The sequence below is a fragment of the Lissotriton vulgaris genome, chromosome 4_1 (assembly GCF_964263255.1).
Source record: "Lissotriton vulgaris chromosome 4_1, aLisVul1.2, whole genome shotgun sequence".
Taxonomy (NCBI): Eukaryota; Metazoa; Chordata; class Amphibia; order Caudata; family Salamandridae; genus Lissotriton; species Lissotriton vulgaris.
The window spans coordinates 1242775770-1242790574 of NC_141691.1; positions in this window are offsets into that span (position 1 = coordinate 1242775770).

Below are 14805 nucleotides of genomic sequence, written 5' to 3' on the forward strand. Positions count from 1 at the left end.
ACAAAGACTGCCAGGTCCTCGACTCGTACCAACCCCTTTCCATGATCAATGTTGATGACAAAATCTATGCAAAAATCATTGCAGACAGACTGCAGCCCTTGTTGCCGATGGTGGCACTCCCAGATCAGTCGGGGTTTATACCTGGCCGAGCCACGTCACACAATCTCAGGACAATATTTTCCATTCTGCACTACTTACATCCCTCTATACAGGCCGCAGTCATTTTCTTGGACGCCACTAAAGCGTTTGATTTGCTTGAATGGCCCTACCTGTTTAGGATTCTAGGAAGGATGGGCTTCAGCCCAATCTTCATAAATTTGATCAAGTTGCTGTACGATGCTCCTAGGGCACGAGTGAGTGTAAATGGGCTTATATCCCAGCCATTTGCCATATCCCGCGGGACCAGGCAGGGATGTCCATTATCCCCGTTGCTCTTTGCTATAGCCATGGAGCCCCTTGCGGCTAGAGTTCGTCAGCATCATACCGCAAGAGGGATTGGCTTCAGTTCCCGCAGCCTTCTGATCTCCCGGTATGCGGATGATGTCACGCTGTACGTCATCAATCCTGCTGAGAACTTGAACCCCCTGCTAAGAGAATTTGTCCGCTTTGAGGCCCTGGCTGGTGTGTCCATCAACTGGTCCAAATCTGTCGCTTTTCCGTTGACTGACACCACCCGGGAATCGCCCTCTGATTTCCCCCTGCGCTGGGAAACAGACGCAGTTAAATACCTGGGGATTTGGATAAGCCGCGATATACAGGACTTATGGACTCTGAATTTTGACAGAGCAGTGGACTGGCTGGAGAGAAAGGTGGTAATCTGGAACAAGCTCCCCCTGTCTCTAGTCGCGAGAATAGCACTAGCAAAGATGGTGGTCCTCCCCATATTTTTGTATCTATTTGTAAATATTCCAATACCCTTGATGGCACACTTTCATGCGCGTGTATGATCGCTACTGCTGGCGCTTGTATGGGCTGGTGGCCAAGCGAGAACATCTTGGGAGTTGCTTACACTCCCACTGTGACAGGGCGGCCTGGGAGCTCCTGACATGAAACTGTATTCACTATGTGCGCAAGCGCAATTTCTGCACTTTTGGGCGTTTCCCACTCCCTACCAGTCACACGTTGCGGTGGAGTTGGCCGCAGTAGCCCCGTCAACGCTGAGTGTGGTGCTATATGGCAAGGTGTCTCGTCCATCGAAAGACGTGGACACTGTAGACATGCTCCGCTGGACGTGGTGCGAACTGCGTAACAGGGCGAAGCTCCCTCTGCTATACGCACCAGCCATTCCTCTGCGAGGAAACCCAATGATGCCCTGCTTGCGGGATGGGGGTGGAATCATTACACTTCGGGGGCAAACCCTGCACACTTTTGCTGACCTCTACCCGAACGGCACCTTCAGGGACCCGGGTTCGGGCGCGGAGGGACAACCTGAGTCGTTCGCTGACCTATTCCTGTATCATTCACTTAAAGAATCCTGTAAAGCACTGTGGCCTCAGTTCCCAGAGGAACCACCGCAGCTCCTTGCGCTTCAAAACGTACTTTCGAGACCTTCTCCTAAGAAGCTTGTGTCTCGGTTGTACAACTGCATGCAAGATCAATTCCCTATTACAGTGCCTTCTTCCATGCATGCGTGGAATGCTGACTTGGAAATGCACCTGTCGGAGGAGCAATGGGAGTTCTGTTGCAGACAACTCACGACATTATCGCCCAATTACAGGTTGAGATTGGTGCACTTCAAATTTTTACATAGGTACTATCGCACACCACTGTCACTACATCGCATGGGTCTCAGGGATGATTCTACATGTTGGAAGTGCGGCAGCGAGAATGCCTCTTTTTTGCATGTGGCGTGGGGCTGCCCTACACTGGAGGAATATTGGTCCAGCACTTTCACTGCCATTAATCAAATACTTCACAGAACCGATGAGCCATCTCCGCTCCTGGGGCTGCTGGGATATGTTCAGGACACCCTACCCAAACATAGGAAGTTACATGCGTTACTGCTCCTTTATGCCAAGAGACAGGTGGCGGTGCACTGGGGTTGTCGTGCATTGCCTACATTTGATGCATGGGTGAGGGATGTGACATACGGTAACACGCAACTAGAGCACTATTGGGAAACGATGCCCACTGCTTCCCGGCCTAGGGACATCTGGGAGCCCTTCACGCTGTGGTCACGAGAGCGCGCAATCTCCCCTGACTCTGTGCAGTCGCTAGCAGGGGAGATCTCTGACGATATGGGCTGACATCCTTTATCATGTAATTGTGCTCTTCCGCAGTGCTAGGACCTGAGCATGACTGTGATCCATGGGCACACGTTGTGGGCGGTGGAGCCATGCTTATGTCTTTGTGCCTGTGAATCTGAATGCTTTGCTGTGTCTCTCCTTTGGCCTGGTGGCCCCCATGTATGATTTTGCTCCTCCCCTTTTTCCAGACTATCGTGGACTGTCTTTTTTACCGTAGTTCCTGCTGCTGCCTATCCATCTGCTGTGCGGCACCTTGCCCGGAGGCACAGATCCTCAATACCAGAGACATTATGCCCATTTGATGCTTTTCCTCTGCACCAGAGTTGGTTCTGTTGTTGTTTTTGGGGGGGAAAAAGGGTTTGAAGACAATGGTTGATCCGCACTGCTTGCTCTTTGAACTGTAATGCCTATATACCTGCACTGTTGCTTCGTTTCCTCACTTCCTCCGATGGCACGATGCATGTCTATTGACCCCAAAAATGTAAGACACATTGATTTCCTACTGTTGCACATGCTCACTGTCTACATATCTAAGCCATGAATAATGATATTGCACTGTGTACCGTTTGGTATGACACCTTGGACATTGTGAAATTGGCTCTGATAGCCGCCAGCCTTAGGGATGTAGGCGTGACGCTGTGTAACCTTGCAAGTCTCAAATAAACGTCTTACACAAAAAAAAAGTTTATCTGAATGTTATATTATTTTTTGTTATTTTACCTTGTTTGGAATATTAAAGATAATTTTTCTAGAATTACATTATTTTTCTTTTTTAGATGATATTATTGTTAACAATATTTTTGTTTAGTTTGTATGCACTTAATGAGTTACCGATATTTTGTTGATCACTATTTTTGTACTGATATTACTGATTTCAGATATTTATGAGAGCAATACTTTTGTAATCCATATTTTTGTTTTTCTTGGTCATGTATCGAATGAATATATTTTGAAAATCAATGTTTTTTACAACATTGTAGCGAATCAATATTATGTTTTTTGATAATATGTCATATACTCAGCCCTGAACCCTAAAACCATAGTTACCTCCACAAGCACTAGCCACAATATAATGAGTTGTAGCTATCACATGTCAGGCCACCTCAAATTATCAGGGTGTAATATAAGCAAACATATAGTATATTATACCAAAGGAACATTACTAAAATCGCTAAGGATAATGTCATTTTACAATAATATTCATTAATAAATACACTGATTCACTGTTAACTTTATTTATCAAATGCATGAGACTTTTATGTACTTTTACACATGTTAGATAACCGTCTTAAAACAAACAAGAGACAGCCCTGCATCATAGAACTATCAAGATAAAAGCCTTGGCTTCAGAAGTGATTGAAAAATGTACTACAACCTCCGAGGTAGTTTTTTCCCTAATTTGGGAGATTTATAGTGCCATGAAGAATTTGATGACACAGTTTTATTGATGTCAAGTGGGCGTTAATGGGCATAGTGCTATTCTTAAGCCCCGCAATACTTCGAAACAAGCTTGGTAGTGCCCCTGTCCTCTTGGGCAATGTGCCATTAAAATTAGGCATCTCCAATGTCTATGGGGGCATGTCGATGCCTGCAGGAATTTTCTTTAGCAAGCGACCTTGAACCGTAAGAAAATAGTTTTCCCTTACTCTGTTTTCAATGAAATGTAGCTCTTGAGCAGGGGTTTGGATTTTTTTATTTCACGTTTCCTCTGCCCTAACCGGGGCACATGTAACGCATTTGCTCTTGACCTGCATGGGGATCCTGAGCCCATGCAACCCAGATGGGTCGGGAGCTGGCAACTTCCAGTTTCCAATCTGCATCGGCAAGCATGGACAATGATGGAGCTATGCTTCCCATTTCTCCAGACACAGGTTAGGGTTTATGGGGAGGTGCACCTCATTGCACCCTGAGCCCTGCCTCACCCTGACGGCTGATGCTAAGAGTGCATCAGCACTCATGTTTTGGTCCTCTTTGGTCACTGGAGAGATGTAGCCCCCAGGGACAATATAAATTAAACATCCTGGCAGTACCACCCTTTCTTTATTCTTTCTTCTATCAGTCCCATAGTAGATGGGGACCTTCTGGGACATTTAAAATAAAAGAATATAGGACACTACACATGCCAATTAGGGGACTACATTTCTCCTTTGGTTTTCTCTGGCTCCATTGGGTCATTTAAAATGGGGATTTTTTTGTTTTGTTGCTGGTGATGTGATCCACTAAATATTTAATTAATTGTGAGCTTGATTTTAATGCTCCGACCCCAATGAGTGAGAACTCATGCATGTCTTCCTGCACCTTAGCTCCTCACTCAGGATCTGCCTCCAATCTAGGCACCTGGAACTTTTTCTAGGTCTGGGATCTGTTTCAGCAGTATTATAAACCAATGAGAGAGGGAGGAAATATAATGAGTACACTCTCGGTCCCCCTGTACAGTTACTATCAACAACAAAAGAGTGTGCATTTATAAAGTAGTTCAAGAGCACGGGGTCCGGTCAGAGGGTTAAGACAGGTTCTGAGCGGGTGCCTGGCGCGTTGTGACATTTTCACCTCCACCCCCCCTTCCGGGACCCATGGGGCGTGGATCGTTCACATAACAAATTCAAAGGGTACCTCTATTTTAAAGGTCACCCCACAGACTCCTTTGGGTCTGTGTACATGTTTTTCACAGCTTTTTAACTTTCACGTCCTCTGGTTAGAATGGGCCTTAACGTGCCCATACTGCCGAGGTACACTCTCCCATGGTCCTGAAGAATGCCCAGTAAATTAGACAAGAAGGGCAGAAACATGTTTACCCCACTCTAAGTGGAAATAGCCAAACAATTTATTTGGTAAATTTTCCCTACACATACTTTCTAATATGTCAGATTGGCCACAGAATAAAACATTTTTGGAGACACAATCTGGTCATTTTTAATGATCACCACACTTTCACTGATCCTCACAAATTCCAGCTCCACAGTAAATCTGGCGTCGCAGCACACCGGGTAAGCATTTGGCTTAATCCGGTGGGGCCCTATGATGAAGCAGGTCACCAACCAGGTTGGTGAGAGAGGGCTTTTCTTACAAATCTATTGGATTTGCATACTGTGTCCTATGCTCTTGAACTACTTTATGAATGCACACTCTTTCGTTGTTGATAGTATCTTCTTCTGCAGCTCAGGACCCCAAGGAAGAGTTTCCTATTAGCATGAACCTCCTGTTTCCAGAGCCACCTCTGGCCACCTGCAGTGCATGTGTCAGAGGACGTCAGGGCCACATCCTTTTGGAGGGGAATCACCTTCAGAAACAATATACAGACAATCAAGCTGAAATCTACAGCGCCCCCTAACCAAGACCACCACTCAACCATCACCCAAAGGGCATGAGCATCAGCATGAATGAGCCTAAATAATCAAATCCTAATCCCTGGTAGTCAAATAAAATCAGACATCTGTGAGCCCATATTTAATTTAGGAGTCAGGTGTCTGCTCTGTTGCAGTTAGGCATTCGTCTAGTGTCACTTCTTCCAGGTTCAAGCAGTTTTTAAAAGCCTCTCTCTTGTGCAGGGTATTTAAGTGAGAGTAGAACGTTCCAAAAGGTAGTCACTGCTGCCCAATCCTAGACTGACGCACCATGACTCCACTTCTGCCAGGACTTTTCTGTACAGTATTTTGGGATGGCACCTTCATGTGGTTGCTGAAAATTCTTCTCTAAGAGCCTAAGCCCTAAGCTCAAATGCAAACATGTCTGGTCCCTTCCGTCCAAAACTTCACAGGGGAGCCTCCCTTGTGACTGGCACCAGAATTCTGACTACACTTCTTTGTTTCTGGTAGTTTTTGCCTTCCCATGCCAGGCGCAGTGTAAAATGTCAAATGTAGTTAGCATAAGTAGATTTAGTTCCCATCCTTCTCTCTAACAGGGTCAGCCTGGTCACTGTCAAGTGCTCCTGTTATTTGGGGTAGTCTTTATCCATCTTGCTGGCCAGTAGAGCAATTCCTTTGGCTCAGTGGGGGGATTCAAACCAACTAATTAGCAGCTGAGTCATAGCAAATTTATAAATGTTAATGTGCTAGAAGAAAGTCAATTATGTAGAAATTAAAGTCAAATCTGCATTTGGGATCCTGATAAACCATAATATTGATGCATCGTCAACCTGTCTATGAGGTGTAACTTTAGCTACAGAGGAATATATTCACACTTTGAATGCTTATTCATATTAAAAGGCCTGGTCAGGTCAGCATTAGTCCATGTGACAGGCTACCTGTGCACAGATGCCAAGTTGCATTTGATTGCAGTTTCATTCACTCAGCCCGTACATATGGGAAGATTCATATGTGCACTCGGAGTAGCATAATTTTGGCACCATCCTTCTACGGTTGGCGAGGTCACATATATATATATATATATATGTATATATATATATATATATACATTTGGCCTCATACACCTATGTGGCACAATAATACTAATGCGATATAGTGCATTGAAGGTATATTATATAAGTGCATCTATTGTGTGTTGTGATATATACATGTGTGCATATTAAAATGTTTCTTTTTCAGAGACATCTGGATTACTGATATTAACTCTTCTGTAGATTTAAATTTTTAAGTGGTGCCCTAAAATGGATTTAATGCTAGGGTTGCCATTTATATAGTTTTATATAATTTTTTATAGTTTATATAATTGAGTAAATGTCATATTTAATGAGGTTTAAAGCTGTTTTAATCTAAGTGCAAAGTTATTTAATATTCTATAAATCTGAAAAGTTAATGTTGTATAATGTACTTTATTTTTGTGTTTTTATGGCCATTGTTAAGGCCAAATAAAGACGATTGAAATGAAATTGATAACATGGCTGTAATGCAGTGCATTAGCCAGGGATTATTGAAAATTAACCATATGTGTGTTTAATGTTTCCAATATAAATTTCTGACCAGTTGTCGTCTATGCTTAAAATCACATGTAATAGATATTGTGCCACATATAAGAGTACCTCATGATGTAGCTTGATTAATCATTGAAAAATTAATTTATTGAATTATATGAAGGTTGTAGAACTAAAATGTTTAAAGAGAAATGTTAGGCTAGTGTGATTGTGGGGCTTAAGCTTGCAGTTGAGTCATTTAACCTTAACGTGAAAGTTGTTTTTCTGCATATTTTTCTTTCCTCTGTAGCTGCAGACCAAAGTTACTGAAAAGCACATTGTATTTCAGAGATGGAGAGGTTAGGGAGAGCTGGCAAGGTCAAATGATTTTAACAAAGAACAAAGATGTGGTAACAATTGGTATTATTAGACGAAAGGAGGAACCAAGGACGCTTTGGAAGCAGACACTGGAATATGGGAGTAGTGTTCAAGGTGCCAAGTTCTTTTCTGCAAACTAGAAAACACCTTATGATGTGTATGAGGTCATGTTTTCTTGAATGTTCGTTGTGTGCTCCTTGGGTTAGGCCAGATTTATTTTAGACTTGGAGAGGTACAGACCTCTCTTGACATCTCTAATTGTGTGGCTTCATGCTATAGATGACGATACTATACTGATGCTGACAACTTTCTTGCTACCTTGAATCAATATGGTTTCCCCTATTCTAAATTTGTGTAGGGTTTGCTAGATGCTGCAAATCTTTTTCCATGTATTTGGAGAAAGATAGAAATAATTTGTTTCGCCATCAAGTTCTTTCGCTCATATTTTGAATTGCTGAAACGGAGAGTATTATATGCTCTTTGCTGTTGAGGACCAATATTGTAAGATGCTTTGGTCTTCGTTTGATAGTTTAATACTTTTATAGTATGTTCTTGAGATTTATTTATCTTAGTCTGGCTTGGAGTTTGTAATAAACCTTTTATCACCAAGTTACTGACTCCATCTTTTATTTTGTGGTCCTAATGACCACACTGTATTTTAAGATTTAAAATAAATGTTAACCCCTCTTCTTTTCAGGCTACTACAAATATCTATTGACCAGAGTTAAATTGGGAGAAATCGTCCCGAGTGTCCTCACAAGTCTTTATGTGCAACCAGCAGAGAAACTATTATCTTAGCTGCACAGCAGCATACTTTTTCTTATAAAATGGACATTGGAATTGAGGACTCCCAACCCATTTTAACAGAGCTTGCCATAAGTAAGACTCCGTTAGTGAGCCTCAGTCACCACAGAAGGCCAAAAAACAGTTAGTCCAAAAAGAAGCCAGGGGAATTGAATGGGTTACAATCCAGTTCTCATATTGACATAGCTAGTGTGACAGTTGCCAAGTCCCTTAGAAGGAAATGTCCTGCTATAAAATGCCTTGTGACTGTGACATTTTGCAACAGGAAATCATCATTATTTCAATGTACTGCCTGCCATATGCAGACAATCCTGACGGTGTGTGCTAGTGAGTACTGCATCCTTATAGTCCTTGCTATGTTTGGAGCAGGCAGCAAGACCAGGCAATGGGTTTGTGTATAAGTTGGGGGGATGGCAAGAAGAGGATGCTATGTTAGAGTATATACACCTGCAGGGCCAATAGTGTAACTTTGACAATTGAAGAGTTACAGTACCCTGCAGTGGGGATTTGATTTTAGGCAAAAGCTCAAAAACTCAATGCCACTCTGCTGTTCGAGGTCATCCTAGATGCTGATACCGACTACTGTGTTCTTCTGACCGCCAACACGGATTGAAACACTTTTTGCAATTCTGAAGCTCCAAAAAGTGCACGACAACTACTTTTTAAGCGCCACCTGCTTCGTGATTATTCTGGCTACATACACAAACAGATATAAAGTTGGCTGGTTATAGTGGAGGACCTATTTATGCAGTCCTGTTTTTCTTTTGAACGGTCACAACAGCTGATCTACTGTACTGTCCTGAGGAAGGTCTCACAGATTTAACCTACTTGAGACCGAAACGTCGACTACTGAGTCCCATTCCTTTAATTGTGATTAAAACATACTGATGACGTATTTATGATGGTGTTATAATGGTCATCCTCTTTTTATTATAATGGACTGGACTGGACTCCCTTCACGAATGAAATATAGGCTGATTATACAATTCTTTATTTCATTTGTTCTATAAATCAACTATTTTTATCAAAAGTTTTGTTACTCCGTGTCTCTTTCTATTTTCATGTATCTTTTGATGATTTATTGATCTAAGATAGTTGATTGACTCTGATTACTCTTAGTTATTCATTTATCATTACAGTTTCTGATTAGTCAGCCAGGATAATTGAGAATCATTTGATCTTATCCTGAACTGGAAAGCAATTGTCTAAAATAAATCCCTTGCTGGCAGCACTACCTATCATTCATATTCACCCAAGCCCGCAATAGTTGATTGGGTTTTCCCACTTTTTGTTGTTGAATACTCAGCCTTTGCAGCAGGACTAAAGATTGTTGAAGCAGTCACTTTTTTAAACTCCATGAAGGTTGAGACATTCATGAACTTTAAATACATTTCCAAAGTTTCATGGGTGTTACATTTTCAATGTTGCACACCCATACCATGACCATTGATATCCTTCTAGACATGTCACCTTCATTGACCACAGTATATCATAACTTCTTACTATACAGACTGCAATCAGTGATAAATATCTCTAAGGAAACTATCAGATGATTTGACTATTTTCTGCCCAACTACAGCCACAAGAAAATACTTTGAGTCTTACCCACCCCCGCTCCAAGCAATCAATTCCACAAATCTAGTCCATATTCTCCATACTATTCACATTTTTATGAAAGTCTGCAGGGCATTCTCCACCCCCACCACCTCCATTTCACCGGTATTCAGTGAATTGTAAAATTCTCCAAAAAGTATAATGAGAGTCAGGACTATTCACAGCAGTATCAAATAGGTTGCAGGTCTTTGAAACTTGATGAACTGTCCTGCAACCAATCATGGAGTTCCTCCATCTCTATATGCAAATTGACTCATTACGTCATCCCAACCTTCAGTAGTTAAACTATTTTAATCAAATACAAAATAAATAACCTAGGAATAATGTGGGATGTTGACGTCGCCTTCAATTCACAAATAGGAGCAGTAGTAAAAGCCACATTTTTCAATTTAACTACCCTTCCATACTCCACCACAGTAAATCATACCAAAGTGGTAGCTCTATGAGTCATCTGCCATCTTGATTATGGCAACGGCCACAAAAGGGACAAGAAGGCTGCTATAGAAGTACTTGAGAGTGAGATCCTAGATCTGGAAGTTGAATTGGGTGCTGACGAGCCTGAAGACACCAAATATTTGCTGAGTATCACAGAATGAGAGTACAGGAACTTAGTGGCAGAGTCGTTTAAGGCTAGACACTGAACAACACAACATCATGTTTATGAGGCCTATGACAAAGCACAGAAATTATTTTCATTACTCAACAGACATGAGAGAGCGAACCACTGGGTACCTAGTGTATGTTTAGGGTGTGGTGGACACTTAAGAGACACACAAGACATAGTTGGAGCCTTCACAACCTATTACTCCCATATGTATTCCCCCAACTGTACAGCTACTGCAGAAGACCCTCACGAGCTGCTGGTCAACATGTGACTCAAAGCCCTTTCAAGTGAAGACATAACACGTATGGAGAGTGAACCAACTGAACATGAGGTGGTCCAAGCGATACGGACCCTGTGCTCAGGCAAAGCAATGGACCATGCTTCCCTGTGATCAACGCCTGGCCTCGATGGTGGTCATCCATAAGGAGGGCAAGCCACCACATAATTGTGCCTCCTATAGGCCTATATCACTGCTGAACGCTGAAGCCAAGATCCTAGCCAAGCTTTTAGATTTGTGCATCCCGATCATCCAGCTTTATGCTGGCCACAACATGGCCATCAACTGACTCCGTGGAATGCTGTACGGAGTTGGAAGAGTCGAAGAAGATGTGGTGGTCTTCCCTAGATGACTGTACGGCCTTTGACATGGTTGAATGGCCATTTCTCTTTGCAGTATTGGAGCGCAACGGCTTCAGCCGCATGTTTTTGTCCTGTCTATCTCTTCTCTATACTAAGCCTCCAGCCCAGGTAGTGGTCAACTGGAAAACATCCTGCGTGTTCCCCCTCAGGCGTAGGACAAGGCAGGGCTGTCCCCTCTCAACAATTCTTTTCACCTTGATGCTTGAGCCTTTTGCGGCTAGATTCAGATGGATGACACAGTGGGAAGATAGGATATCTCTTTACATCGATGAAGTTATGTTATAAATCGTACACCTGAAATTTTCCATTCCAAGATTGCTAAAAATCTTCACAACCTTCAGAAGATATTTAGGTTACACGATCAACTGGTTCAAACTTGTCATATATGTACTACATGGTCAGAAACCTGATCTCCCTACAGAGTGAGAGGCCCAAGTAGCAACAAATGGGTTTAAATACATTGGCAACTACATCACAATGACCCTGGCCCATTCTGCACCAAAATCCTTTAAGACCCCTTGATGAGACTCATACGCGATATACAACACTGGTGGTCCATGCCACTTTCAGCATTCAGGAGATCAGCATTGTTCAAAATGATAGGAGTGCCATGTTTCCTATATGTGTTACAGAACATGCTGTACCCAGTCCCTCCAGCCTACTTTAAGGCCATAGAGGGTGAGATCAGAACACTGCTTTGGGATGGAGATCCAGCTCGAAAAAAGCTCTTACCAAATTAACATGTAGCTGGTATGATGAAGGGATCACCCTCATTAACCAATCGGTGTACCAACCAGAAGAAGAGCCGGAGTTCCATATGGGCCAACTTGCTCTACAACGAAGGGGATATCTCCGAGTCCGCTACACTGCTCCTAGACACATGCCCCTCCAAGGACCCCCAACCCCTATGGTCCAGATATGGCACACAATGCTCGGTAAGTTGGGCTGTGGAGATACAATCACACTGGCCAGACTACTGTGGGACACCAAAAGGTTGGGACCTAATAGGTCTCTCTAAAGGGGTAGATCTTTGGACCGAGGGGAGTGTAGTCTCTTTCTCTGAATTGCATAGGGATTATGAATTGTCGAGCTCAGAAGCCTTTTACTATCTCCAAATACGCGCACTCTCCAGCCGGTGATCCCCTGAGGGAATGACCTCCTCGAATCATCGCCCTTGAGGCTAGATTGCTTGGTGAACAAATGAGCCATAAGCAATCTCCCTTACATATAAGAAACTGATCAACAATTCACCAGACACCCTCCTCCATTTAAGAGAGCACTGGGATTCTAACCTGAGAGCTATACTGGGCAATGAATGGCCAGAGGCCTTGGCTTCTCCTAGAGAGGTGGCCATCAGGCCTGGGTTTCGGCTGGTACAGCTTAAAATACTCCATAGATCTTATCTCTCCTGCAAAGCGATAAAGAAGATGGGACAGCCCAGATGGTCCTAGCTGTTGTAGGACATGTGGCCAAGAAGGGACCTTTTATCAGATACTGTGGGGTTGTCCAGAGGTTCAGAACTTCTGGATGGAATTGGTGCAGTGTATGCATCTTGTATGTGGTAGTATCATCCCAATCTCTACCAAACAGTGTCCTCTTAATCTGTGGAATGCTACAAACTTGAGCTGAATGGAGCAGATCTGTATGACCTTGGTCTTTTCAATTGCTAAATGTAACAGAACACGTCTGTGGGGGGCTACGTCGACACCTCGGCTGAAGGACTGGAAAGAGACATGAATTGGTACATGGTGGCCAATAAAGTAGTTTATGAAAGCCATGGATGCCTTTGGAAACAGGAGAGAGTTGGGGCACTCTTAACCTATACTGAAGCAGCCCCTGTGTGACCGCCATCATATTTTCAGCCCAAACTACCATTTCCTGAGAGGGCCAACCTGACGACTGGTTTGTAATGGGTGGTGTGGGTTGCAGGAAGTGTTGTCATCAGCAACATGACTACCATCTACTGCCTAGTAAACATGCACAAGACTACTGATGGTTGATTAGTTTTTTCATTGATTGCTTGCTGTATGCTCAATAAAAATGTTGTTGTTTTTTAAAGATTATGGCAACGGGTTTTATGCATGCCTCCTCGCGTACCAATCAGGAATTGGAAAAAGACAGCTGGACGTCTACTGTTTGGGCTAACAAAATTAAGTTTATCTCCGATGGTCTCACTAAAAAGTACTTACCCTTCTCAGTAGGAAAAAATTGACTAAAACACAAAGAATGAGGAGCAAGAACAGGGGTGATAGGACATTATCAGCATTGGCATCCTCCATCTGGAATCACCTTTCCTCAGATATTTTCAATTATCCATCACTGAAGCTCGTCACGAACAAGAAAACACAGAAAACATTACTTCTGCCACCATCCCTTTGCTGAAGCATTTCACTTCACTGCTTCACCCTGTTACTGTTATTAATGTGTCCTCCTGGTATAACTGCAAATGTTTGACTTCATGTTTGTAAAAGCTGCATATTTGGAGAAAGCACCCCTGTCTGGATTTGTTATGTGTTCTTTGACCATTAATCCATTGACATGAATAACCGAGGACAATTCCTAGATAACTGGTGTAACCGTATTGGCAACTCTTTTCAGTAAACCAAGGCCTGACCTAGCTAGTGTAACCCTGGCAGGGGCCCTCTCAAGCACCAAGAAACAATTAGAATACGTAGTTTGTACTATAGAAAGAAATAAACGTCTACATAAACAACATCTTGAGACATAGTTTGTGCTCGCTGTACTTTTTGGAAGATTTTATTGCACATACTTTAATCAACTATGTTTAATATTTGCACGTGTATGATTCAGAGAAAAGCTTCTATGTATTTATTTGTTTTAGAGAATGGAAAACAACGCCTGTATAACAGATAGACAACCAGTAGACAAGGGACCTAATTTGCAAAAGTGCACTTAAAAGCCGGAAATTTACCAACACAGGTCCTGGTTCAATTAGTTTTTGTGCACCTAGGCCATATGTTTTGATACTTCAGGTTCTTTGCTCCTAAAATAAAGCAAACTGATTTTGGCATATTCAAGTTGTACACATAACAAGAGATTGAATAATCTGATTGAACCTCCAAACCCAGTTTCATTTTGCAAATTTTAAATGTGGAGAAATGATGTATATTCCATCCTTTTTACAAAAACTGTTTAAAATTCAGCACTCACATGTTGCTCCACATTTTGCTGTAGCACAAACTATTTTCATGTAAAACAGACCAGAGCAATTCTTTCTTTCTCTATTCCCTCTTAGAAAAGTATCACAGATGTGCAAAAAGTATAACTGTTTCATTGCTGACCAGTGCAAAGTCTATGTAATCTGCAATGATCTTTTCAGACAACAGATAATTGGACATTACAGTGCATTTTATGTTATAACTTTGTGCTGCCTTCAAAATAAAAATTGATTTTGACTGTGTGCCTGCTCCCCTAATGCATTTAGAAATGAGCTGGCACCAAGATGGATCTCTCTTTGCTTTGTTCTTCATCCCCGTGCCAACTCAAACTGTGTATTGTTTCTGCTTCCCTGTGATTGATCTTTTAAATGAGTTCCTCTCCCTCTTGCTAATTGATATCCTGGGCGAATTTAAAGCATGTTCAATGTCTTAAATGAGCTATGTATGGTAAATTGCTGTTATTGTACTTGCTACGGTGGCAAATTTGGCATT